This window comes from Ursus arctos, unplaced genomic scaffold (genome assembly GCF_023065955.2).
Source record: "Ursus arctos isolate Adak ecotype North America unplaced genomic scaffold, UrsArc2.0 scaffold_9, whole genome shotgun sequence".
NCBI classification, from domain to species: domain Eukaryota; kingdom Metazoa; phylum Chordata; class Mammalia; order Carnivora; family Ursidae; genus Ursus; species Ursus arctos.
Window position 1 is genome coordinate 52036418 of NW_026623111.1, and position 17080 is coordinate 52053497.

The window sequence follows — 17080 nt, forward strand, 5'->3', positions numbered from 1 at the left end:
ATACCCCCAAAAAGTCCTTACTTTTTTTTTTTTCCTGTGTCTCAGTTGCCCATGCTTGAAACTAAATCTATCCTTTAAGTGCTTGGTCCTATTTCTTTCCTGTAGACTCATTCGAAACAGTCTATTCCCTCCTTTCTCTTCAAATGGAGATAGCTATCTTTAGAAAGACACCTGGAACCTTCAGGTCATTTTTGATGTGGCATGTTGCTGAGGCCTTCAGCCATCCTTGACTCCCTCTTTGGAAACAAGTTCTTATGTGTTTGTGTTTTTCTAGAAGTATGATCCTGAAAACTGAATGTGATACTGTAGGTTAGAAACATTTTTTCACAGTTCTGGAAGCTAGAAACCAAGATCAAGGTGTGAACAGTGTTAGTTTCTTCTGAAGCCTCTCTCCTTGGCTTGGAACAGTCACCTTTCCCTGTGTTCTTACATGGTCTTCCTTCTGTGTGTCCATATCCTAATCTAGCCTTCACATAAGGACACCAGTCATAATGGAATAGGCCCACCCTAATGACCTCATTTAACCTTAATTACTTCTTTAAAGACTCTATCTTCAAACATAGTCAAATTTTGAAACACTGGGGAGTTATAACAACAACACAAATTTTGAGAAGACACAATTTCAGTCCATAATAAAGGTAATTGTGTAATGAAAGGAAATAGTGCTGGAGTCACGTGGTATGATTCCTCAATAAACACTTGTCAAATGCCTGAATCAGATGGTGGACTTCCAGTCCCAACCCTCAATCAACTCTTCTCTAAGTTTGTTTGTTTTTATTGTGTTGCTGTTATTTGAGGGCAGGGATTAAGCCTTACTTATTCTACAACCCCAAAGAACCTCGATAGGCTCATAGAAATAGCTGATCATGAAGTTTCTCTTGAATGAATTTGAAATAAATTTAATTCAATCAATCTAATGTTCTCCTTGCCAAAGGAACCCAACAACCGTGATAAAGACCCCCGTTCCAATGCATTTTCCAATTCTTTTTTGTTTTCATTATTTTCCATTCTTTCCTCTTTCACAGCCCCTATTGCTGTTCCTCCTTGTCATGTCCTCTAACAGAGAAAACTCGTCAAACATCTCCCTGTCTTCTAACCTCTTTGTAGCCCTTGCTTTCCTCCTTCCCCCATGCACTTGCCAAGATGTTGAGTTGCTCTGTGTTGCTGATCAGTGACTAATTTCCTTTCTATCAGGAATAAAGAAACCTTTAATTGCCTCCTGCAATACCACTGGCATAATCCTGACACTAACACATCACAATGAACAGGAGGCCCATTAATAAACATGCAGTGCTGTGAAGAATTTCACTGATCCCTCTCCAGGTCATTAAATCTATACATGTTTGATGGGCAATAAAAGAGAAATGTGGAATGGTAATGGCAGCTGTAGGAAGCTGCTGCCATCCTAGTCTGCCTTAACCACAAGAAAAGTCAGGAAATGCTCCACACATTGTCCTAAATATGTACGTATTCAACTCATTATTACTAATTTCAAATGCCTATGCATATTTCACAGGCAGTTGGTTCATAAATAAAACCCAGGCTGAAATTTCAGCATTAAACTCTTTCAACCTCAAATAGGGACATGGTATCCAGTTTGATTAAACGAGGAGGAGTGGTGTGCTCTAACTAGAAATGTTTCTGTGTGGGGGTGACTTGGAGGGCAGCTGCTAATCAAAACACATTTCTGTTTGTCACCTTTTATGAGATAAATAAAAGATGTTGCCCTATGTTAGTAAGATATTAAGCAAAGTCAGATTCTAATTCCAGAAACAAATCATCAAGCCAATAAAGATAAAACAGACTCACAAGTTTATTCTTTAAAGCTAAAATCAAAGGAATAATTCATATCATGTAAGACAGGTCAAAATTACTGTAGACATTTCATTTCTATTTCTTACCTCACAGATAAAGTCAAACATAGAACTATACATCATAAAATGGAATGGCTAAAATACCTAATGTCAAAAATCAGCAAATTCTACCATCATCCCAAGTGGTGGCTAGCATTGAACCAACACAGACAGAAACATTGCAGTAAACCTTTGGCAATGGAACATTCAATGTTTGAGATTTCATATACACTTCATATACCAAAAACTCCACGATTTATAGTAATTTTTAATTTTGCTGAGCTGAATTTGAATCATAGCCCTTCCCCACCCCACGACCCCCCCCTTATCCCACCCCCCCACCCCCGCCATGAGTTTGAAAGGATGAAGTAAATCACAGAACTGGTGAATTTACCTGGCCACTCAGCATCTGTTCATTTGTTCAGCACTGATGTTCCTGTCCTATTCTCTCATCTGTAGTAACTCTCACAAAATAATTTTTTTAAGGTTTTACTTATTTATTTATTTACTGAGAAAGAGAGAGAGAACAGGAGAAAGAGAGCTTGGGGGGAGGGGCAGAGGGAGGGAGAGAATCTTCAAGCAGATTCCCCCCTGAGTAGGGCCCAACGGGGGGCTCGATCTCACAATGCCGACATCATGACCTGAGCCAAAATTAAGGCGATCAACCAACTGAGCCACCCAGGTGCTCCATCTCACGACATAATTTTTTAAAGAAGACAAGGACAACTTGTTGGGAGCTAGGAAAGGGGAGTGTGGCTTATGTAAAATCTGACCCTGAAAAGAAAGCCAGATGGTAAAGGTAAGAACAGAGCGCTGAGAGAGATGTAACATTTGCCATCAAATTGCAATTACGATGGATTCAGCTTCATCTGAGTAAAACCTGAAATGTGGTTCAAGATTATGACATGAATGCACCAACCCTTGCCTTCATTTCAAATTTATTTATTTTTTTTAAAGATTTTATTTATTTATTTGACAGAGACAGAGACAGCCAGGGATAGAGAGGGAACACAGGCAGGGGGAGTGGGAAAGGAAGAAGCAGGCTCCCAGCAGAGGAGCCTGATGTGGGGCTCGATCCCAGAACCCCGGGATCACGCCCTGAGCCGAAGGCAGACGCTAAACGACTGAGCCACCCAGGTGCCCCTCATTTCAAATTTAAAAAGATGAAGTCTGAAGCTATTTCAGTGAAAGCTTGAGCCAGAACGAGGCTTGATTTATCTGAGTGAAAGAATACCATGGAGGGTTTCACACACAGACTCTGGGGCCAGACCACCTTGATTCGTTCCCAGCTCCATCACATTTTGCCATAAAATTTGATTTTATTGCCTCCTCCACCAAAATTAGGCACCGACAAACAGTTATCAAAAAGTCCCATCTTTTTGCTTTCTCTATCTTACCAGTAGGGTAATGGTGGATGTGAACTTTGGCCATTACGTACATATTTTAAAGGTAAACACCTGTCCTAAAGTTCTTCTCTAAACCTGAAAGTAGTGTCTGTGTCTTTAAAACAGGGGTAATAATGGTACCCACCTGAAAGAATTAATGTAAGGATTAAATATGATCATCTGTGGTCGGAGTTGGCAACATCTGGCAAATAGAAAGCTCTCAATTGATGCTATCTGTACCATTAACATTATTATTAAAATGGAGAAATGGGGTTTGAGGGGATTGTTTGAGACACAGGAAGATACATCTGGATCTCTACAAATAAACATCTCCAGCGCTGAATATTGAGGTATGAAATGGGGAGCCATAAATCCGCACACAGATATCGGAAGATAAATGGAAGGGGGAGGGAGCCGACGCACTCGGGAGCCGGGAACCAGTAGCCACCTGCACTGGGGAGCAGGCTGGACTCGAGGACTGGCACCCGAGAGAGAGCAGACTGAGACTGAGCCTGGGAACACGCATGCGACCAGACTGAAAACTGGAGCTCCGGAGCACTCATTGGAACCAGACTAAAACCAGGAGCTCGGGAGTGAGCACATGTCCAAACTGAACCGAGCTCTGGAGCGCACACTCGAATTAGACTGAAACCGAGAGTGTGGGAGTGCACGCGCGACCAGACTGAAAACCGGTGCTCTGGAACGCACGCGAACCACACTTAAACAGGGAGCTCGAGAGTGCGTGCCACGAACCAGGGGTGGCTGGCAGTGTTTGAAGCACAAAGGACAGAGATGCACAGGCCCTGGAAGTGAGGGGTGGGACACAGGCTGTGGGGCGCACATCCCGAGACAGTGCAGGGTTTTTAGCAGCACTGACAGAAAGAGAGTTAAAGTGGCCAAAGGACCTCAGTGGAGAGCGGACTGCAATCTCTCTGTTCTAAAACAGAGGCTAGGATTCGGCCACTGCTGCTCTGACTCTCAGAAGAGCCACAGAAAACCGCCAAGGAAAACTGCCAGAGAACAAAAGCCTGGAAATACCGGCTCACATTGTGCCCATTCCCATCCCCCCTCGCAGGGGACGGGGCAACTCTACCCAAAAAGGGTTGCCTGAATATAAGCACACAGGCCCCTCCCCCAGAAGGCAGGCTGAAAAATCAAGAAGCCCACATCCCTAAGGTCCCTATAAAACAAGTGCACACTGACTGGGTCCTGGTCAATAATTTGTGCTCTGGGCATCCCTGCAACCTCTCCTCATCAGAATGACGAGGAGGAGAAATACCCCCCAGCAAAGAAAAGATAATGAGTCTGTGGCCTCTGCCACAGAACTGATGGATATGGATATAACCAAATTGTCAGAAATGGAGTTCAGAGTGACAATGGTCAAGATGATGTGTAGGCATGAAAAAACTACTAATGAAAATATTAACGAGAATGTAGAATCTCTAAGGGCAGAAATGAGAGCGAGTCAGACAGAAATTAAAACTGCTATGAATCAAATGCAGTCTAAACTAGATGATCTGAAAGTCAGGGTAAATGGGGCTGAAGAACGAAGTAGTGACTTGGAGGATGGGTTGGTAGAAGAGAAAGTTAAAACAGAAACTTGCCTCAAAAAAATCCAATCTCAAGAATGTAGATTAAAGGAGATTACTGACTCAATGAAACATTCCAATGTCAGAATCATCGGCATCCCCGAGGGGGTGGAGAAAGAAAGAGGTCTAGAAGAGATATTTGAACAAATTGTAGCTGAGACCATACCTAATCTGGCAAAGGAAACAAGCATTCTGTCCAAGAAGCAGAGAGGACCTCCTCCCAAGGTCAATGACAACAGACCTATACCATGTCACGTCATAGTGCAATTTGCAAATATTAGATCCAAGGATACAGTATTGAAAGCAGCCAGGGCAAAGAAAATCCTTACGTACAGAGGGAAAACTATCAGAATAACATCAGACCTGTCTACAGAGACCTGGCAGGCTAGGAAGGGTTGGCAGGGTATTTTCAAAGCTCTATCTGAGAAGAACATGCAGCCAAGGATCCTTTATCCAGCAAGGGTGTCATTCAGAATTGATGGAGAGATAAGGACCTTCCAGAATTGGCAGAAACTGAAGGAATTGGTAACCACCAAACTAGCCCTACAGGAGATATTAAGGGAGGTTCTATAAAAGTAAAAAGGCCCCAAGAGTGATACAGAACAGAAATTTACAATCTATAGAAACAAAGACTTCACAGGAAACATGACATCATTAAAATCATATCTCTCAATAATCACTCTCAATGTGAATGGCCCAATGCTCCCATAAAATGACACAGGGTTGCAGATTGGATAAAAAGACATGACCCATCCATTTGCTGTCTACAAGAGACTCATTTTGAACCTAAAGATACATCCAGACTGTAAGTGAAGGGATGGAAAACCATTTTTCATGCCAATGGACCTCAAAAGAAAGCTGGGGTACCAATTCTAATATCAGACAGATTAGATTTTAAACTAAAGACTGTAGTTAGAGATACAGAAGGAGACTACATTATTCTTAAAGGGTGTATCCAACAAGAGGATATAACACTTATAAATATCTATGCCCCCAACAGGGGAACAGCTAGATACACAAGCCAACTCTTAACAAGAATAAAGACACATATAGATAATCATACGTTAATTGTAGGGGACCTCAACACTCCACTATCAGCAATAGACAGATCATCTAAGCAGAAAATCAACAAAGAAACAAGAGCTTTGAATGACATACTGGACCAGATGGACCTCATAGATATATATAGAACACTACACCCCAGAACAATAGAATACTCATTTCTTTCAAATGCACATGGAACTTTCTCCAGAATAGACCATATAACTGGGTCACAAAACAGGTCTCAACTGATACCAAGACTGAAATTATTCCCTGCATATTCTCAGACCACAGCGCTTCAAAACTGGAACTCAATCACAAGGAAAAATTTGGAAGAAACTCAAACACGTGGAAACTAAGAACCATCCTGCTTAAGAATGAATGGATAAACCAGGGAATTAAAGAAGAACTTAAGCAATTTATGGAAATCAATGAGATTGAAAACACATCAGTCCAAAACCTATGGGACACTGCAAAGGTGGTTTTAGGGGAAAATACATAGCCATCCAAGCCTCACTCAAAGGAATAGAAAAATCTAAAATGCAGTCTTTATATTCTCACCTCAAGAACTGGAGCTGGAACAGAAGAACAGGCCTAACCCACACACGAGAAGGCAGGTGATCAAGATTAGAGCAGAGATCAATGAATTAGAAACCAGGAGCACAGTAGAGCAGATCAACAGAACTAGAAGCTGGTTCTTTGAAAGAAAAATAAGATCAATAAGCCACTGGCCAGACTTATTCAAAAGAATAGAGAAAGGACCCAAATTAATAAAATTATGAATGAAAGGGGAGAGATCACAACCAACACCAAGGAAACAGAAACAATCATTAGAAACTATTATCAACAACTATATGCCAATAAATTTAACAACCTGGAAGAAATGGATGCCTTTCTGGAAATCTAACTACCAAGACTGAAACAGAAAGAAATTGATTGTTTAAACAGACTGATTAATTATGAAGAGATTGAAGCAGTGATCAAAAACCTTCCCAAAAACAAGAGTGCAGGGCCTGACAGATTCCCCGGGGAATTCTACCAAACATTCAAAGAAGAAATAATACCTATTCTCCTGAAGCTGTTTCAAAAAATAGAAGCAAAAGAAAAACTACCAAACTCATTCTATGAGGCCAGTATTATCTGGATATCCAAACCAGGCAAAGACCCCATAAAAAAGGAGAATTACAGACCGATTTCCCTAATGAATATGGATGCCAAAATTCTCAACAAGATCCTAGCTAATAGGATCCATCAGTACATTAAAAGGATTACCCATCATGACCAAGTGGGATTCATCCCTGGGATGCAAGGGTGGTTCAACATTCACAAATCAATCAGTGTGATAAATCATATCAACAAGAAAAGAGTCAAGAACCATATGATCCTCTCAATTGATGCAGAAAAAGCATTTGACAAAATACAGCATCCTTTCCTGATTAAAACCCTTCAGAGTGTAGGGATAGAGGGTACATTCCTCAATCTCATAAAAACCATCTATGAAAAGCCTACAGCAAATATCATTCTTAATGGGGAAAAGCTGGAAGCCTTTCCCTTAAGATCAGGAACACGACAAGGATGCCCACTCTCGCCATTATTATTCAACATGTACTAGAAGTCCTTGCAAGCAATCAGACAACAAAAAGGGATAAAAGGTATCCAAATCAGCAAAGAAGAAGTCAAACTGTCTCTCTTCGCAGATGACATGATACTCTATATGGAAAACCCAAAAGACTCCACCCCCAAACTACTAGAAGTTATAGAGCAATTCAGTAATGTGGTGGGATACAAAATCAATGCTCAGAAATCAGTTACATTTTATACACGAACAATGAGACTGAAGAAAGAGAAATGAGGGAATCCATTCCTTTTACAATAGCACCAAAAATCATACGATATCTCGGTATAAACTTAACCAGAGAGGTAAAGGACCTACACTCTAGAAACTACAGAACACTGATGAAAGACATTGAAGAAGACACAAAAAGATGGAAAAACATTCCATACTCATGGATCAGAAGAATAAACATAGTTAAAATGTCTATGCTACCCAGAGCAATCTACACTTTCAATGCCATCCCAATCAAAATACCAAGGACATTTTTCAAAGAACTGGAACAAACAGCCCTTAAATTTGTGTGGAACCAGAAAAGGCCCCAAATCGCCAAGGAATTGTTGAAAAGGAAAAACAAAGCTGGGGGGCATCATGTTGCCAGATTTGAAGCTATACCAGAAAGCTGTGATGACAAACACAGCATGGTACTGGCACAAAAACAGACACATAGGCCAATGGAACAGAATAGAGACCCCAGAAATGAACTGTCGGCTCTATGGGCAACTAATCTTTGACAAAGCAGGAAAAAACATCCAGTGGAAAAAAGACAGTCTCTTCAATAAATGGTGCTGGGAAAATTGGACAGCTACATGCAAAAGAATGAAACTTGACCACTCTCTCACACCATACACAAAGATAAACTCCAAATGGTTGAAAGACCTCTATGTGAGACAGGAATCCATCAAAATCCTAGAGGTTAACATAGACTGCAACTCTTTGACATCGGCCACAGCAACTTTTTTCATGACACATCTCCAAAGGCAAGAGAAACAAAAGAAAAAATGAACTTGTGGGATTTCATCAAGATAAAAAGCTTCTGCACAGCCAAGGAAACAGTCAAAAAAACTAACAGGCAGCCCACGGAATGGGAGAAGATATTTGCAAATGACATTACAGATAAAAGACTGGTATCCAAGATTTTTACAAAGAACTTCTCAAACTCAATACATGAGAAACAAATAATCAAATAAAAAAATGGGAAGAAGATATGAAAAGACACTTTTTCAATGAAGACATACTAACAGACACATGAAAAAATGTTCAAAATCATTAGCCATCAGGGAAATTCAAATCAAAAAACCACATTGAGATACCACCTTACACCAGTTAGAATGGCAAAAATGGACAAGGCAGGAAATAACAAATGTTGGAGAGGATGTGGAGAAAGGGGATCCCTCTTACACTGTTGGTGGGAATGCAAGTTGGTACAGCCACTTTGGAAAACAGTGTGGAGGTCCCTTAAAAAGTTAAAAATTGAGTACCCTATGACCCAGCCATTGCACTACTGGGTATTTACCCCAAAGATACAGACGTAGTGAAGAGAAGGGCCATATACACCCCAATGTTCATAGCAGCATTGTCCACAATAGCTAAATCGTGGAAGGAGCCGAGATGCCCTTCAACAGATGACTGGATTAAGAAGATGTGGTCCATATGTACAATGGAATATTACTCAGCCATCAGAAAGAATGATTACCCAACATTTGCAGGAACATGGACGGGACTGGAGGAGATTATGCTAAGTGAAATAAGTCAAGCACAGAAAGACAATTATCATATGGTTTCACTCATTTATGAAACATAAGAAATAGCAGGGAGATCAGTAGAAGGAGGAAGGGAAGAATGAAGTGGGGTAAACAGAAGGGGGAATGAACCACAAGAGACTATGGACTCTGGGAAACAAACTGAGGGCTTCAGAGGGGAGGGGGTGGGGATTGGGATAGGCCGGTGATGGGTATTAAGGAGGGCACATATTGCATGGAGCACTGGGTGTTATATGCAAATAATCAATCATGGAACACTACATCAAAAACTAAGGATGTACTGTATGGTGACTAACATAATAAAAAATTGTTATTAAAATAAATAAATAAATAAATAAATAAATAAATAAATAAATTGATGGTGCATCTTATAATCAATAGCATCTTAAAACTGAATATTAAAAAAATATTCAAAAAGAGAGTACTATGGGACATGCTATTAATGCTGTTGAAATACTGTGAAACCCAAAAAAGTCTTGTGATATGTCACTGACAAATATAAAGTTCCTACTGTTCTTGAGTTATAATTGTGTCATCAATATCACAACTCTCTGTGTGCTGTCTGATGTTTGAACCAGATAATTTACACTTCAAGAAGCAGACTTTCTGTGAGATATTATCCTGTAGTTATACATAAATTTCAATAAATGCATTATTTTATAACCCATTTGTGAAAAAATGCTTATTTGGCACACAAGGAGCTCATGTTTAAATGAAATCTTATGTCCATAATCTCTAAGTCAATAGCAAGTAATAGGGTCAGATCCTTTCTCCTTTAGTATATTTTGAAATTTTTTATAAGCCATCGCTGTTTTATATCTGCTTTATTTGATAACTAGTAAGGACCCTGGGCAAATTATTTACTTAAAAAACAAAGCACATAGATAATCATCTGGACTTTGACAAAAGTCAAGGACCTATGCCTACTTTGGAAAACCTTAAAGAAGGGTGATATGTCAAATAATCATTCACATATTTTCAAAAATAACAACTTCCAGGGATGCCTGGCTGGTTTAGTTTGTAGAGCATGCAACTCTTAATCTCAAGGTCATGAGTTCAAGCCCCATGTCCAAGCCCCATGGAGCTTCCTTAAAAACAAACAACAACAAAAAACAACTTCCAAACAGTTGTTCCATTCCATATATGCCTACAGATTAACAACCCTATTATTGTTTACCAAAAATAGTTTCTATTTATGATATGTGTTTAAATCATGTTAAAAAGTTTGGAAGAATTGTCTCAAAAAAAAAAAAAAAAGAAAAGAAAACAAACAAACAAACAAACTGAACAAGAACAACCAAGCCATGGCAGCTCTAAGCTTTCTTGACTTTGAATATAAAGCTCTTCACAACTGCAAGTTTTATGAGCAAGTGGTAAGGAAAAGTGGGTAAGTCCCCCAGAGAAAGGAAAGCAATTGAAATGGAAAGTTCTAGAAATAGGGTGACCATAGTCTAACTGAACAAACTCCAGCCATGGGAAAAACAAGGGAAGTTATCACTGCCTTATTACAAGGAGTTTCTAAAAAAACTCAGAGGGACCACTAAGGAAATGGACTGAATTCTTCTTCTGCAGATGTGGCTAAAAGCTGATCTCTAAAGATGAACAGTTAAACATCTGAGCATTCTCCATCTGAATACATACTAATAGCTTTTAACACCAAAGTAAACATGCAACCAAACTACCTGATTTTGAATCCTGGCTATGCCTCCTTCTAGCTATGTGACCTTAGAAAAATTACCCAGCTTCTCTGTGCCTCAGTTTCTTCATCTGTAATACATATTAGTGCTTACACTAGTGCCTGACACATTCAAAGCACTCAGTGTTTTGTATTGTTAAATATATAGATGCTTTATTCCTTCACATTTTGCTTCCATTGGTATCTTCTTTAGTAGTTTATCAGCATTTATAAATCAGCAACTATTAATTCATATCTATTCTGTAAAATAATGAATAAGTAATCCTTTGGAAACATAATACATATAGCATGGTCATATCTCGAAGTATTAATCTAATTGTGTTCTAGGTATTTCCCTCCCCCTTTCTCTTACTTATAGCAAGTGCTACTTTTTCTCATCAAACACAATAGAGCAGAAAAAGAGATTCAAATGAGCATTTAGAACAAGTGCCAGAGAAAGATTCTGCGTCTTATCCAGAGTGCCTCCAAAAGACTAGCTAATTCTGGGCAGGAGGAAAAGGGAGAAAGAAGGATGGTGTTTCAAACAGGAAACAAAGAGGGATGAGAAGTCCAAAGTAGGAAAAAGACGAAGAACATTTATCACAGGTGAGACAAAAGCGAAGAAGAAGGGCCTCTTAAGATGGACTGTGCTCCAGCATGGACCATCCCCTCATTGTCCCATGAGGCCCCTCTCCGGACCCTGCACTTAAGAGGACCCCTCCCTGGCCATCCTTCAGCTGTGATGCCAGAATAGGATATGGCATATGCAGCCTGAACCCCTTCCCTTTTCTAGACTGTAGTCCAAGGACCCTACTGGTGGCCACAAGGAAGATGGTTGCATGGATATGGTCAAAGCTTGGACTTAGGGGCTGAGATGTCAATAAGAATGTCCATGAAGCCCCTCACGATGCAGGATGGAGTTGGGAGTGGGGAGAGAAGTTGGGGCCAGATGCAGGCCAGCACTTGAGGCTATATCCTCCCAGGCCGGTGTGGCACTCCAAAGAGTATGAGAATTCTAAATTAGAATCTGGTGTCTTCTAGCTTGCCAGGGGCTGGGGAGTGGGGGAAAAGAGATGTTGGTCAAAGGGTGCAAACTTTTGGTTTTAAGAGAAATAAGTTCTGGGGATATAATGTACAGTGTGATATACTTGTATACTTGAAAGTTGCTAAGAAAGTTGCTATGTTCTCACCATAACAACAACAACAAAATGGTAATTAGGTGAGGCAAAGGATATGTTGGCAAACCTTATTATAGTAAACATTTTGCAATATACAGATGCATCAAATTATCACATTATATATCTTAAATTTACACAATGTTATATATCAATAAAGCTTTTAAAAAGATAGTATGATAGAATATCTTTTATTTACCACTTTGCCAACTTGATTTATAACTTTCAAATATAAGACTTATGGTTTACGCACTTTCATATGTGCTTGTTCAGGGTCATGCCCTGTGAGTAGAAAGGGGATGGCCCTACCACTGTCACATGCATATTGTAAGTTTCTGCAACCTAATCAAAGGGGATATATCACTAGAGTATAAGCCCCAAAAGGCAAGTATCATATCTGTTTTATTCACTGCTATATACCAAAGGCAAAATAAAGCTCACAAGCCAAATCCAGCCTGCTCTGTTTTTCTCTGGCCTGTAAGCTAAGAAAGGTTTTTACATTTTAAATGGTTGAATAAATTCAAAAGAATAGTATTACTTTTTTTTTTCTTTTTAAAGATTTTATTTATTTATTTGACAGAGAGACAGCCAGCGAGAGAGGGAACACAAGCAGGGGGAGTAGGAGAGGAAGAAGTAGGCTCCCAGCAGAGGAGCCCGATGCAGGGTTCGATCCCAGAATGCTGGGATCATGCCCTGAGCCGAAGGCAGACGTTTAATGACTGTGCCACCCAGGCATCCCAAAAGAATAGTATTTCATAGCAAGTGAAAATTAAATGAAATTCACATGTCAGCGTTCATAGATAAAATTTGAAAGCTACACTTATTTGTTTAGGTATCATCTGTGGCAGCTCTCATGCTGCAATGGCAGAGTTGAATTGTGACCAGCAATCTTACAGCCCACCAGCCTAAGTTATTTGCTCTCTGGCCCTCCATGGGAAAATTTGCAGACTCCTACTATATACCCAGAGCCTTTTAGAAAATATGGTCTAGGGGCGCCTGGGTGGCACAGCCGTTAAGCATCTGCCTTCGGCTCAGGGCGTGATCCTAGCGTTATGGGATCGAGCCCCACATCAGGCTCTTCTGCTATGAGCCTGCTTCTTCCTCTCCCACTCCCCCGCTTGTGTTCCCTCTCTCGCTGGCTGTCTCTATCTCTGTTGAATGAATAAATAAATAAAATCTTAAAAAAAAAAAAAAGAAAATATGGTCTATAACTGGTTTTCAATAAATGTTTGTTAAATAAATGAATGAATGTCACCTACTAAGAGTTCATCTGAATCACTGTCAGATGTCAGAACTCCAGCCTTTCTTAGAGGACAGGATTATACTCTCACATAGAGTAAAATTAAATGTCATAACCACATGTTATAAGTGATAGACATATTGAAATAGAAACCTGATTTTAAAAATTGTTTGAGGGGTGCTTGGGTGGCTCAGTCGGTGAAGCGTCCGACTCTTGGTTTTGGCTCAGGTCTGGTTGTGGGATTGAGCCCTGGCGTTGGGCTCTGTGCTCAGCAGGGATTCTGCTTGAGATTCTCTCTTCCTCTGCCTCTCCCCCCACTTGCACGCTCTCTCACTCTCACTGTCTCTCAAATAAGTAATTAAATCTTTACAAAGATAAAAACAAATAAAAATTTTTAGAAAATAAAAAATTGTTTGATGCACTTGGAAGTACAGGCAGTTTCTCTTAGATGCCTTACAGTATAGCAAAACTTAGTAAATTTACCAAGGTCCAGGGCTCAGTGACTTTATGAAGATGGCAGGTTCAAACTTGGTTAGTCCTAAAAGAAAAGAGAGAGAACCATCTCTCAGCAACAGGATCCAAAAGTCAGAATGCCCATTCATTAATTTATATTATAAAATACAACTGTTATTCTCACCAGAATACTATTATACTCTCCCTCTATTGGAAAACCAACCTGGAAGAACAAATTATGAATATGATATTAGCTGGTTCAATGGATTAGTGACATCAGACTGGATTGCCAGTTGTATTTGTTTCCACAAGAGTTAGAGGTTATTCTGTGTGATCTGAGCCTCCTTTTCCCCTGGTCAATCTTAGATGAGAATTACCAGCACTTGCTGATGGATATCTCCCTTGTCTATGCTTCCATGGCTGACCTACTTCCCCTCATTAATTACATGTGCTTATTCCATCACCCTCCAGTCAACTCTAGGAGGCCTGGGAGTCATTTTGACTTAAGTTGACTTTGCCTATCTCTGCTATAATTTATTCTATATGTGTCAATTTTATAGATTAACATGAAATAAGAAAGATTGTTTTCCAAGTTCCGGCACAGGAATGAGAGAGATAAATAACTCACTACACTCTGCCCTATACTGTCAAATACTAATATAGCACATTACACATATTGTGTGTGTATCTACATATGACACTTTGGCCACATGTATGTACATAGAACAAGAGCTTACGAATTTTTCACCACTCTGGATATACACGTAAAGAATTTTTTGTTGCACTTGGTTTTGAAGCTCTCAAGTGATTAATACTGGATTTATATAAAGCTAAACAACTAACTTTCAAAAGGAAAAAAAAAACATTATAGCTACTATAAATGGTGTGTTAATAATTATAAAAAGCCACAAATGTTTTTATAAGTAGCAAATTGCACTTAGAACACTAAATGATGATAAAATCCTTGTAGGACAAGCCAAGGCATTTAAGCAATTATTTAGCTGCAGTGATGAGCTGCGTGTAGCTTCATATTTAAAAGCAGCTAACACGAAAAATAATTTTAAATAACTTTAGCTAAAATTTCCCAGGGCTTTCCATGTGGCACACGTTTTAGGTATGTTGCCTTTCAGTCAATTCTCACAGGTTTATGATATAAATGCCAGTATTTTCTTTATTCTTCCTCATAAGAACACAGGCTGGTATTGTGAAATGATTATGTTTAGTGCTTGATTCAGACTGTCTCAGTTTAAATTATTGCATTTACCACCACTTACTAACTGTGTCATCCTAAGCAAGTTATTTATCTTCTCTGGCCTCCAAGTGTCTCATTGGTGAAATGAGATATTTGTAACTGCCTCTTAGCATTGTCATTAAAGACAAAATTAGATAAAAAGATAAAATGGTGAAATAATTAGTAGAACATCTGGCACATAATACATACTCAGGAGATTTTGGTGTTATTATTAGAAAAGATAGGTAACGTTCACGAAGTCACAAAATCTGCAAAGTTACAGGAGCAGGACTAGGACCTGGGCTCATGTCACTCAAACTCCGGCGCCCTTTATGTTTGCACTCTAAGGTGTTCGTTTACTGAACAACTGATGACATTACATTAAATGATTTCTGAGACCCATGAAAGTCTATTCTTCTTCTTCAAAGACCTCAAGATGGTTTTTAGTGTTCTTCCCCTCATCCGAAACCCATGTGCAAGAGGAGAAGAAGGAAAGTGACAGGCACATGTGTGCGTTCCCTGGGTAGACTCTACAAAAGGTAGGCCAGAGTGAGCAGCCTTACAGGTGAGGGGCCCTAGCGTCAGGCAGTTATCAGGTACATCACTGGAGGTGAGGGTGGGAGCCGAAGACGAGCTGCCACAGTGACAATCTGAAGTCAAGATGGGACCACACATAGCATTAGCTGATTAAAAACTCTTTTGCCCCTTTTCTGTATTTCTTTTCCACCCCGGCACTCTCCCAACCCCTCACCCCCCTAATGGGGCCCAAACTGACAGACCGAGTCAGGAAAAAGCAATAGCAAGTCCCCCCAGAGGTCAGGCCAGGGCTGGGAGAGGGAAACAAAAGGGAGTCGAGCAAGAGAGCAGACTTCTAGATTAGCCTGGGTTGAGTATTTAACACCCTGAAGTGGCTAGAAAGTTATGAAATCCCTCCCTAAAAGTCATTAACAAAAGGGAAAAGGGAAAATCATTAAATATAACCAAAGGCACTAACTAGAGAAAAGCAAAACAGTTTCATGCTTGTATCCCACCAAATTCAGGCAGTTTAATTAACTGATGGGATAATATAGTTTAACATATACTTCATATATGGTTTATGGTTTTATAGTTTTATAAAACTATCAGTGTGTTTCTTTGTTTCATGTTCTTGTTCCCACGAGACTGTAAGCTCCATAGGGGCAGAGGTCACTTCCCCAGTAGCAGCTCAGCTCTGACACATAGTGTCTCTCTCACTGATATTTGTTAAATAAATATGAATATGTGTAGAAGTTAACTCTCCTGAATTTTCAATGAAAATTTTTCAATAGCTAAGATTAACAATTAAAAGTATGCTTGTTGCAACCACATATCCTAATTATCAGATGAATCAATTAAAAATTAGACTTTGAGGCACAAAAAGTAACTTGAAAAAACAAAAAGAGAGAGAAAGCAGGAATCTTCTGCCTGAGGATTCATTTCCTCCAGAAATGCTATTTTAAGTATAAGTTTGATACTTGTTGGAAGGAGAGGACCATGGAGAAACAGCATAGGGTTAATCTGATAGAAAGAAAGCCTCCAAAAAGTGGCTGATGTTTGTTCCAGAGAAAAGGCAGATGGTGTGGGAGGTGGAGGGAGTTACTTTTTCCCGTACTTCCCTCTTCTCCTTACATCCCTCAAGGTGATATTTCATCCCAGAGTGATCGAAGTCCCTGAAATCTCAAGAACAGGCAAGTCTTCTTTTACAAGCAACAGTAAAAAATTTTGAGCAGCTAAGCATGTTACTAGGGAATTAATAATAAATCTGTACAGATTGATATTCCCCTGAGATAAAAGGAAAGAGAAAATATTAAAAAACCGATGCTTCTGGCAAATGAAAAACTAATGGAGTGTATATCTCTCCGGGGAGGGAAGGACTTTCATTCCCAAGACTGAAGCCTGCCACGTGGGCTAATAGACAGGGTGTTGGTCTCATCCCTGAAGCTATGACAGCAATAACTTCAACCCAACCAAATAGCATAGCGCAGTGAGAGCCCAGTAGGCTTACATTAGAACACGAGTTCTACCATTCTTAGCTGTGTGACTTC

At 39.7% G+C, this 17080-nt stretch overlaps 1 long non-coding RNA gene across 1 annotated transcript in view; it reads right to left on the reverse strand.

Annotated features, from left to right (window-relative positions):
* LOC125280976 (uncharacterized) overlaps positions 1-17080 on the reverse strand; it is a 68091-nt gene that overhangs the window by 29752 nt on the left and 21259 nt on the right. The window contains exon 2 of the long non-coding RNA XR_007187919.2: positions 13817-13871. This is a non-coding gene — a long non-coding RNA (uncharacterized LOC125280976). The remainder of the gene's footprint in view (positions 1-13816; positions 13872-17080) is intronic.